Below are 12,705 nucleotides of genomic sequence, written 5' to 3' on the forward strand. Positions count from 1 at the left end.
ACGTAGTCAGATGTTGCATATCCTGAATATTGCTCTGATTTAATTTTTCATAAAGATATCACTTAAATATAAAATATTACTTAATGTATAATGACATTAAAATACAAATTTAAACAAATGGAAATAAAATTTCACCATATCTAAAAGTTTGAAAAATATCTTAAAAATGTATTATCATACTATGGATGCAATTGGAATGTTATAATTATTATAAGGGAGGTGGCTCTAAATTATAACGGGAGTTACGAGTCAGTAGACGATTGTTACTACGTCACTGAGCTTGATGGCAGCACTAATGATACAAAAAATTCTGCCATGGCGAAATCCACACTACTGTGTCATAGCTTCTCTGTCCCACGCTGCTGCGTTTCGCAGTTTCTGGCATTCTAGAAGTCTGCTGCTTTGTCACGTGATCATTCTTGTGCGGTGAAACTTCGCTGTACTGTAAGTAAAAGGTTTTGTGTTTTCTCACATGAAGCTGCTAAAAATGTTTCACCTCACATTCACACATTAGAAAATAAAGTTACTAAAGTAAATAAAGTGTTGTTAGAAAAGAAATAACTTTTTAAAAGTACTGTATGAGTGTGAGAAGTTGTGTGAGCGTCTCCGTGATATTGATTACAAATTCAGAAAGAAAATAAAAGTGGAAATGTTTCTAATCCTGTTACTTAAAAGGAAATTACAGTAAAATGTAACAGTCCTAATTGACACAATGTATCAGTGCAGACAATACTAAATCAGAAGCACTTATAATCTCTCCTCCAATAGTTTGCTACAATGTAACAGTCCACTCCAGACTGCTTAGCTCATACACGATTGTAGGGGTGCATGGGTGCATTCGTGCACTATTATTCGTGTACATTTATTCAAAGTACTTTTTCCAAGTACTTGCAGTTACAACATGGCAGTTAGGTAAGACAATCTAAATCTATTCCCTGTTCATTTGGAACAGAACAAATACTCAACATATGTATTTGTATAATCTATATCCTGGCTGCCGCATTCACTCACATTCACAGCCCTTGCATTAACTCTTTACACTCCATCCATATCGGCCCCTCTGTCCTTGCCTCTCCTATGTATAGCACTCATGCTCTGTTCACATTGCTTAACAGCACAGATCCATTCAGTCCCACCATCCAACACAAGAGAGGCTCTCACAAATCACTTAACCATCTGCTCACTCTTTCTATCCTCCTTCCCCTAGTCGCTGGAGACATCTCTACCAACCCCGGCCCCCCATGTTATAGCCAGTCAAACCTCCCAACTGCTACACTCAGAAACCCCTCTAGCCTTATTAATATTCCATGCATGCCTTCTGTCTTTTTCAATTGTGCCCTTTGGAATTCTCGCTCTGTGTGTAATAAACTCTCCTTCATCCATGACTTCTTCCTTTCTAATTCTCTTAATATCCTAGCTCTTACGGAAACCTGGATCCAGCAGTAAGACACCACCGCTGCTGCTGCTCTTTCATATGGTGGACTACACTTTTCTCATACCCCAAGATCGGACAACAGAGCAGGTGGAGGCGTTGGTCTGCTCCTATCAACCAAATGTTCCATCCAAGTAATCCCCCAAGTACCCTCACTTGTCTTCCCTTCCTTTGAGGTCCATGCTGTCAGACTCTACATCCCCTTCTCCATGCAAATGGCGGGGGTGTATCGTCCTCCCGGCCCCTCTCATAAGTTCCTGGATCACATTGCCACCTGGCTTCCACACTTTCTCTCCTGTGACATCCCCACCCTCATCATGGGTGATTTCAACATCCCCATTGCTTATCCCCTCTCCCCATCTGCTTCTCACCTTTTGTCTCTAACCTCCTTGTTCGGCCTCTCGTAGCATACTAACTCTCCAACGCATGAAGACGGAAACTCCCTCGACTTGGTCTTCTCCCGGCTTTGCTCAGTGGATGATTTCACAAACTCCCCTCTCCCTCTCTCTGACCACAACCTTCTTTCATTCTCTATCAAGAACTGCCATCCCGCTCAGGTCACCCCCACTTTCCACACTTATAGAAACACTAGATTGTGGCCCGATTCTAACGCATCGGGTATTCTAGAATATGCATGTCCCCATAGTATATGGACAATGATGATTCCAGAATTCGCGGCAGACTGTGCCCATCGCTGATTGGTCGAGGCAACCTTTATGACATCATCGTCGCCATGGCAACCATTATGACATCTACGTCGATACTGTGCCCATCGCTGATTGGTCGATGCGAATTCGCGGCAGACTGTGCCCGTCGCTGATTGGTCGAGGCAACCTTTATGACATCATCGTCGCCATGCTGTGCCCGTCGCTGATTGGTCGAAGCCTGGCGGCCTCGACCAATCAGAGACGCGGGATTTCCAGGACAGACAGACAGACAGACAGAAAAACACTTAGACAATTATATATATAGATACAGACCATTAACACCCAGAAACTTATGAAGAACTTGCAGTCCTCATTGGCCCCAATCTCCTCCATCTCATGTCCTGATTCTGCACTGAAGCATTACAATGAAGCCCTGCAAGGTGCCCTGGATGAAGCTGCACCTCCTATACATAGAACAACTCAGCACAGACGGCGACAACCGTGGCACACACTGCAAACACGTTTTCTGCAGCGGTGCTCCAGGTGCACCGAACGTCTGTGGAGAAAATCTAATCTACCCAAAGATTTCATCCATTATAAGTTCATGCTAAAAACATACAACTCTGCCCTTCACCTCTCCAAACAAACCTATTTCAACACCCTCATCACCTCACTGTCAAATAACCCTAAACGTCTCTTTGACACTTTCCAGTCCCTACTCAACCCAAGAGTGCAGGCCCCAACCACGGATCTCCGCGCTGACGATCTGGCCAATTACTTCAAAGAAAAAATTGACCATATTCGACAGGAAATCATCTCCCAATCTCTTCATACCATGCACTGTCCTCCCTCCCCCACTGTATCTAGTTCACTCTCTGACTTTGAACCAGTTACAAAAGAAGTAATCAGGCTCTTGCATCTTCTCGCCCAACCACTTGCACCAGTGACCCCATTCCGTCACATCTCTTCCAGTCCCTTTCCCTGGCTGTCACCTCTCACCTAACAAACATATTCAACCTTTCTCTCACTTCCGGTTTTTTTCCATCCTGATTTAAGCATGCCATCATACATCCATTACTTAAAAAACCATCCCTCGCTAAAAACTGTGCCACTAATTATAGACCTGTCTCTAATCTTCCCTTCATTTCTAAACTCCTCGAACGCCTGGTCCACTCCCTTCTTACCCGCTATCTCTCAGATAACTCTCTTCTCAACCCTCTTCAATCTGGTTTCCACTCCTTACACTCTACTGAAACTGCCCTCACTAAAGTCTCTAATGACCTACTAACAGCTAAATCTAATGGTCACTACTCCATGCTAATTCTCTTGGATCTCTCCGCAGCATTCGACACTGTGGATCATCAGCTTCTCCTCACTATGCTCCGATCCATCGGCCTCAAGGACACCGTTCTCTCCTGGTTCTCCTCCTATCTCTCTGACCGATCCTTCACTGTATGTTTTGCTGGTTCCTCCTCCTCTCACCTTCCCCTTACTATTGAGGTTCCTCAAGGATCAGTCCTAGGCCCCCTCCTCTTCTCTTTGTATACTGCTCCTATTGGACAAACAATCAGTAGATTTGGTTTCCAGTACCATCTCTATGCTGACGACACCCAATTATACACTTCTCCTGTTATCACGCCGACCTTTTTAGAAAACACCAGTGATTGTCTTACCGCTGTCTCTAACATCATGTCCTCCCTCTACCTGAAACTGAACCTGTCAAAAACTGAACTCCTCGTGTTCTCTCCCTCTACTAACCTACCTTTGCCTGACATTGCCATCTCCGTGTGTGGTTCCTCCATTACTCCAAAGCAACATGCCCGCTGCCTTGGGGGTCATCCTTGATTCCGAGCTTTCATTCACCCCCCACATCCGATCACTGGCTCGCTCTTCTTATCTGCATCTCAAAAACATTTCTAGAATTCGCCCATTTCTTACTTTCGACTCTGCAAAAACTCTTACTGTTTTACTTATTCATTCTCGTCTGGACTATTGTAACTCTCTACTAATCGGCCTCCCTCTTACCAAACTCTCCCCGCTCCAATCTGTCCCGATGCTGCAGCCAGGATCATATTCCTCACCAACCGTTACACCGATGCCTCTACCTTGTGCCAGTCATTACACTGGCTACCCATCCACTCAAGAATCCAGTACAAAACTGTTACCCTCATCCACAAAGCACTCCATGGCTCAGCACCACCCTATATCTCCTCTCTGGTCTCAGTCTACCACCCTACCCGTGCCCTCCGCTCCGCTAATGACCTCAGGTTAGCATCCTCAATAATCAGAACCTCCCACTCCCGTCTCCAAGACTTTACACGTGCTGCGCCGATTCTTTGGAATGCACTACCTAGGTTAATACGATTAATCCCCATAGTTTTAAGCGTGCCCTAAAAACGCATTTGTTCAGACTGGCCTACCGCCTCAATACATTAACCTAACTATCCCTGTGTGGCCCATTAAAAAAAAAAACATAATCAGGTTCCTGGCATCATGTTCTCATTCACTTTATGCAGTTAAAGGGAACCTGTCACCCCGTTTTTTGAGATTGAGCTATAAATACTGTTAAATAGGGCCTGCGCTGTGTGTTCCTATAGTGTATGTAGTGTACCCCGATTCCCCACCTATGCTGAGATATAACTTACCAAAGTCGCCGTTTTCGCCTGTCAATCAGGCTGGTCAGGTCGGGAGGGCGTGGTGACATCGCTGGTTCTTCCTCAGCTTTACGTTGGTGGCGTAGTGGCGTAGTGGTGAAGACACAGCGCGCGATCTGCGCTGTCATCCCTTTCGTCGGTGGGGGCGGCCATCTTCCTGGGGCCGCGCGTGCGCAGATCGAGTGCTCTGCTGCACGGGGCTTCAGGAAAATGGCCGCGGGATGCCGCGCGTGCGCATTAGAGATCGCGGCGGCCATTTTCCCAAAGCCGAGTTTGCATCTCGGCTTTGGGAAAATGGCCGCCGCGATCTCTAATGCGCACGCGCGGCATCCCGCGGCCATTTTCCTGAAGCCCCGTGCAGCAGAGCACTCGATCTGCGCACGCGCGGCCCCAGGAAGATGGCCGCCCCCACCGACGAAAAGGATGACAGCGCAGATCGCGCGCTGTGTCTTCACCACTACGCCACTACGCCACCAACGTAAAGCTGAGGAAGAACCAGCGATGTCACCACGCCCTCCCGACCTGACCAGCCTGATTGACAGGCGAAAACGGCGACTTTGGTAAGTTATTTCTCAGCATACATGGGGAATCGGGGTACACTACATACACTATAGGAACACACAGCGCAGGCCCTATTTAACAGTATTTATAGCTCAATCTCAAAAAACGGGGTGACAGGTTCCCTTTAATAGCCCTCTGTGTCTGTACTGCTACATACTTAGGCAGATAACTGGTTCTTGCAGCTTTACATGAACACCCGAGCCTTACACTATGGCCGGTCCGAATAACTAAAGCAATTGTTACCATCCACCTCTCGTGTCTCCCCTTTTCCTCATAGTTTGTAGCTTGCGAGCAGGGCCCTCATTCCTCCTGGTATCTGTTTTGAACTGTGATTTCTGTTATGCTGTAATTTCTATTGTCTGTGCAAGTCCCCTCTATAATTTGTAAAGCACTGCGGAATATGTTGGCGCTATATAAATAAAAATTATTATTATTATTATTATTACACTAGATAAAATTATACCAGAGTCTCAACTTTGATAAGTTTAAGGTTAAGACAACTTTTCAAGAACTGTTGTTACAATTCTTCACTGTTGTTTCTTCAGTCTTCTGGTCTTTTTTGCTCCGTTTTAGTGGCTTTTGTGTTTTCAGTTTTTTTTCTATATATTTTGCGACACTATTTAAAGTTCTCTTTATCTTTTAACTAACAAATAAAGTTGCACTCTGCGGCGCTATAGCAGGCAAACATGAAATATATGAAATTGGAATTGCATTACTGCTCTGGAAAATAGGAAAACACTAAAATACTTTGGACATTAATTTGCCAGTTCATGTGTACCCAAAAGCAGGGATCAGGCAATTTTCTAATTCTAATGTGAATCCTCTCCTAGGCTGAAGCCTACATTTATATGGGAAGGTAGGATGCTGCTGTGATTAGAGGCTAATGGATGGAGAGCTCGGTCAGATCACTTTTTTAAGTTCTCTTTCTCGTTTAAGACTTTTTTTATTGTTTTTCCAGATGTTTCAAACAGATTCATGAAATGAGGCTATTATAAAATGTTGCATTTTTTTTGAAGGGGGGGGGGGAGCATCTTAGGCTAGTTTCACATTTGCGTTTAAAAATGCAGCGTTTTAAACGCAAACGCAGGTGGTGAAAAAAACGCATGTAAACGCGTGCAAACGCTGCGTTTTTTAGACGCATGCGTTTTTACATGTGGTAAAAAAAGCGGCATTTTGACGCGTTTACATGCGTTTTTTCCTGTGTTTGTGTTTTTGAAACGCATGATGAGAAGTGTGTGACAGCTGCCAATCATCAAAATCAACTAGAAAACCCACTATAAACAGAAATAGCTAGAGTTAGGGTTAGGGTTAGGATCCCTAGGGTTAGGGTTAGGATCCCTAGAGTTAGGGTTAGGATCCCTAGGGTTAGGGTTAGGGTTAGGATCCCTAGGGTTAGGGTTAGGATCCCTAGGGTTAGGGTTACGGTTAGGATCCCTAGGGTAAGGGTTAGGGTTAGGATTCCTAGGGTTAGGGTTACGATTCCTTTAGGGTTAGGGTTAGGATCCCTTTAGGGTTAGAGTTAGGGTTAGGATCCCTTTAGGGTTAGGGTTAGGATCCCTTTAGGGTTAGGGTTAGGGTTAGGTTTAGGTTTAGGATCCCTTTAGGGTTAGGGTTAGGATCACTTTAGGGTTAGGGTTAGGGTTGGGGGGTGGCTTATCACTGTGTATTCTTGTGGTTTTTTTATTGAAACGCAAGCGTTTAAAATTGCAAGCAAACGCATGTGCTTAAAAACGCATGCGTTTACATAGACAGCAATACGTTTTTTTGCGGCAAAAAATGCATGCGGTTTTTTTGCGGCAAAAAAAGCCTCTAGAAATTACTACATGTTGCATTTCCGCAACAAAACGCAAGCATAGAAACGACGCATGCGTCGTCAAAACGCGGCAAAACGCATGCAAAAAAAGCATGCATTTTTAATGTTAAGTATAGAAAAAAAAATGCATGCTTTTTTTGCGCTAAAACGCTGTGGCAAAAAACGCAAATGTGAAACCAGCCTTACTCCTGTCTCTTTTTAAACGGGTTTGCAATTTTTGCTAATAAAAAGTTGTAAAAACTGGTTGAGGTATCCAAAAAAGGCATTTTTTAATTTTGCACCAAATTAATGTACTGCATGCACCATTTTCAAGCACATCAGACAATACTAAAAGACAAAAAAAAAGTGAAGAATCGGACCCTGAATTTAAACACCACATATGTTTTAAAGTTGCAGATTTTCATTTACCTTCAATGGAGCAGAAATTGTAAGTGATCTGTAATTAAAATCTGGAATAACGTGAATCCTCGGCCCGGCCTCGTTCTTGGCGGTGGATTCATCTTCAGAATTGTCTAAACTTCAACAATTGATCTGCGATCATCAAACATCATGTAATTCAGAGCAAAAATGTAATTTCCGTGCGCAGGTGGAACAGAATCTCCGCACAATTCATTACATAAGAACAATATTGCCAGTGCAGCTTCTGATTACACATTAACGAAGGTACGAGCGCGTTCCCTATTTTATGTGAGAAACAATTTAGTCATAGAGCGAGGTGATGGCGCTGGAATTAGTCAGCTGTGGAGTTAAGTAGGAAGTTTGGAACATTTGGTGTTCTCTTTATAGATCTCAGAGGTAGTTTCAGACAACTTAATGACATACATGAAGAGTTTCAGCAATAGAATGCATTTCTTCCATGAAGGGGCATTGACACAGAATGACTTTGTAAGAGTTATTTTATCCAACGGCTTCAATTTGCCTTCTGTCAGGTAATGTTTCACTTCATCCTAAGTAGAAGCTACGCTGTAACATTGTTTCTTCTGGAACAAATAATATCTGCAGAGGCAATAATGATACATTATTAAATATAAACCAAACTGTGCAGAAACAACAAAGAAATAGAAAAATATAACACCAAAAAAGTAATGTGATCACTATGTGCCAAGAAAGTGTACACTGTACCCCAGAGCTGCACTCACTATTCTGCTGGTGCAGTCACTGTGTACATACATTACATTACTGATCCTGAGTTACATCCTGTATTATACCCCAGAGCTGCACTCACTATTCTGCTGGTGCAGTCACTGTGTACATACATTACATTACTGATCCTGAGTTACATCCTGTATTATACTCCAGAGCTGCGCTCACTATTCTGCTGGTTCAGTCACTGTGTACATACATTACATTACTGATCCTGAGTTACATCCTGTATTATACTCCAGAGCTGCACTCACTATTGTGCTGGTGCAGACACTGTGTACATACATTACATTACTGATCCTGAGTTACCTCCTGTATTATACTCCAGAGCTGCACTAACTATTCTGCTGGTGCAGTCACTGTGTAAATACATTACATTACTGATCCTGAGTTACAACCTGTATTATACTCCAGAGCTGCACTCACTATTCTGCTGGTGCAGTCACTGTGTACATACATTACATTACTGATCCTGCGTTACATCCTGTATTATACTCCAGAGCTGCACTCACTATTCTGCTGGTGCAGTCACTGTGTATATACATTACATTACTGATCCTGAGTTACATCCTTTATTATACCCCAGAGCTGCACTCACTATTCTGCTGGTGCAGTCACTGTGTACATACATTACATTACTGATCCTGAGTTACATCCTGTATTATACCCCAGAGCTGCACTCACTATTCTGCTGGTGCAGTCACTGTGTACATACATTACATTATTGATCCTGAGTTACATCCTGTATTATACTCCAGAGCTGCACTCACTATTCTGCTGGTGCAGTCACTGTGTATATACATTACATTACTGATCCTGAGTAACATCCTGTATTATACCCCAGAGCTGCACTCACTATTCTGCTGGTGCAGTCACTGTGTACATACATTACATTACTGATCCTGAGTTACATCCTGTATTATACCCCAGAGCTGCACTCACTATTCTGCTGGTGCATTCACTGTGTACATACATTACATTACTTATCCTGAGTTATATCCTGTATTATACTCCAGAGCTGCACTCACTATTCTGCTGGTGCAGTCACTGTGTACATACATTACATTACTGATCCTGAGTTACATCCTGTATTATACTCCAGAGCTGCACTCACTATTCTGCTGGTGCAGTCACTGTGTACATACATTACATTACTGATCCTGAGTTACATCCTGTATTATACCCCAGAGCTGCACTCACTATTCTGCTGGTGCTGTCACTGTGTATATACATTACATTACTGATCCTGAGTTACATCCTGTATTATACCCCAGAGCTGCACTCACTATTCTGCTGGTGCTGTCACTGTGTATATACATTACATTACTGATCCTGAGTTACATCCTGTATTATACCCCAGAGCTGCACTCACTATTCTGCTGGTGCAGTCACTGTGTACATACATTACATTACTGATCCTGAGTTACATCCTGTATTATACCCCAGAGCTGCACTCACTATTCTGCTGGTGCAGTCACTGTGTACATACATTACATTACTGATCCTGAGTTACATCCTGTATTATACCCCAGAGCTGCACTCACTATTCTGCTGGTGCTGTCACTGTGTATATACATTACATTACTGATCCTGAGTTACATCCTGTATTATACCCCAGAGCTGCACTCACTATTCTGCTGGTGCTGTCACTGTGTATATACATTACATTACTGATCCTGAGTTACATCCTGTATTATACCCCAGAGCTGCACTCACTATTCTGCTGGTGCAGTCACTGTGTACATACATTACATTACTGATCCTGAGTTACATCCTGTATTATACCCCAGAGCTGCACTCACTATTCTGCTGGTGCAGTCACTGTGTACATACATTACATTACTGATCCAGAGTTACATCCTGTATTATACCCCAGAGCTGCACTCACTATTCTGCTGGTGCAGTCACTGTGTACATACATTACATTACTGATCCTGAGTTACATCCTGTATTATACTCCAGAGCTGCACTCACTATTCTGCTGGTGCAGTCACTGTGTACATACATTACATTACTGATCCTGAGTTACCTCCTGTATTATACCCCAGAGCTGCACTCACTATTCTGCTGGTGCAGTCACTGTGTACATACATTACATTACTGATCCTGAGTTACCTCCTGTATTATACCCCAGAGCTGCACTCACTATTCTGCTGGTGCAGTCACTGTGTACATACATTACATTACTGATCCTGAGTTACATCCTGTATTATACTCCAGAGCTGCACTCACTATTCTGCTGGTGCAGTCACTGTGTACATACATTACATTACTGATCCTGAGTTACCTCCTGTATTATACCCCAGAGCTGCACTCACTATTCTGCTGGTGCAGTCACTGTGTACATACATTACATTACTGATCCTGAGTTACATCCTGTATTATACTCCAGAGCTGCACTCACTATTCTGCTGGTGCAGTCACTGTGTACATACATTACATTACTGATCCTGAGTTACATCCTGTATTATACTCCAGAGCTGCACTCACTATTCTGCTGGTGCAGTCACTGTGTACATACATTACATTACTGATCCTGAGTTACCTCCTGTATTATACCCCAGAGCTGCACTCACTATTCTGCTGGTGCAATCACTGTGTACATACATTACATTACTGATCCTGAGTTACATCCTGTATTATACTCCAGAGCTGCACTCACTATTCTGCTGGTGCAGTCACTGTGTACATACATTACATTACTGATCCTGAGTTACATCCTGTATTATACTCCAGAGCTGCACTCACTATTCTGCTGGTGCAGTCACTGTGTACATACATTACATTACTGATCCTGAGTTACCTCCTGTATTATACCCCAGAGCTGCACTCACTATTCTGCTGGTGCAATCACTGTGTACATACATTACATTACTGATCCTGAGTTACATCCTGTATTATACTCCAGAGCTGCACTCACTATTCTGCTGGTGCAGTCACTGTGTACATACATTACATTACTGATCCTGAGTTACATCCTGTATTATACTCCAGAGCTGCACTCACTATTCTGCTGGTGCAGTCACTGTGTACATACATTACATTACTGATCCTGAGTTACCTCCTGTATTATACCCCAGAGCTGCACTCACTATTCTGCTGGTGCAGTCACTGTGTACATACATTACTGATCCTGAGTTACATCCTGTATTATACTCCAGAGCTGCACTCACTATTCTGCTGGTGCAGTCACTGTGTACATACATTACAGAGCTGCACTTTACAGCTGTTTGTGCTTCTTCTTTATGATCATTCTTCATGATTTACTTTCAGGGTTTGCTCGCAGTTTACAGCTGAGCATATTGCACCTAATCCTTGGTAGATTGGGAAGTTTCTTGTCCTTTGATGGAAGCTGTGCTGTTCTATACATACCTCTTAGGAGAGATTTATGAATAGCAGCATTTCATATACCAGTCGTAATCCTTTCATCTGCTGGAATAAGGTCCGTCTATTTAATTAAGAGGTGCTTAGTAAGGGTTTGTGCACACAGAAATATTTTGCCGTGCTTCCACTTCAAAAACACCAGAAAAATCGCTTCAAAAACACTTGAAGGTCTTTTTTATTCGGCTTCAGATTTTGAAAAATGCCTTGTGGTAAAAAAACGAAATGGGATCAGTTTTCTGAAGTTGTTCCTGTGTAAACGTGCACCAAACAAAGCTGCAAGAACGCAGGAAATACTTTTCCAAAACTATTTAAATAGTCCTCATTGTCCATGTAGGAGATGCAGAACTCCTTCACAATTGCTCTAAATAAGCCGGTTTCCCACTCCCCGACTTTTCCGGTACTGGTAAACACAGTACCGGAGATATCCATGTTCAAGAAACCACCGGAGACTAGACGGAGGTGGACATGACTTGGGGATGGGTGGACTGAGAACTCCTGCAGCCTTTGTTTGTATTGCAGTGTAGATTTTAAACAAGAGTGTTGTTGCTTTAAGAGGAAGGAGTTTAGATGTTTGTGCCTGGTGTATTACTGTGAGGAGGGCGGGGCTTATATAGGGGAGGCGGCTCTGGCTCTCCCTCTTTCTCTCACACGATGGACAGGAGGAAACATGTCTGCAGTCTCAGGGAGTATAATACTGGGGTTATCACCTCACATTATAGCTGATAGGAGCACATTCACCTCACACATCATATATTAGTGTAGTATCAGCTCCTACATCATATATAGGATCAATTTTACCTCAGGAATTCATGTGGCCGCCATGTTCCCTCATGTGTACCTCCCTGCAGACATGGCTGATATACTACTCCACATTCATCATGTATTAGTGTAGTCTCAGCTCTTACATGTTATTTGGGAGTAATATTACCTCAGAGATTCATGTAGCTGCCATGTTCCCTCATGTGTACCTCCCTGCAGACATGGCTGATGTACTACTCCACATTCATCATGTATTAGTGTAGTCTCAGCTCTTACATGTTATTTGGGAGTAATATTACCTCAGAGATTCAT

The sequence above is a fragment of the Ranitomeya imitator genome, chromosome 2, assembly GCF_032444005.1.
Source record: "Ranitomeya imitator isolate aRanImi1 chromosome 2, aRanImi1.pri, whole genome shotgun sequence".
Lineage (NCBI taxonomy): Eukaryota > Metazoa > Chordata > Amphibia > Anura > Dendrobatidae > Ranitomeya > Ranitomeya imitator.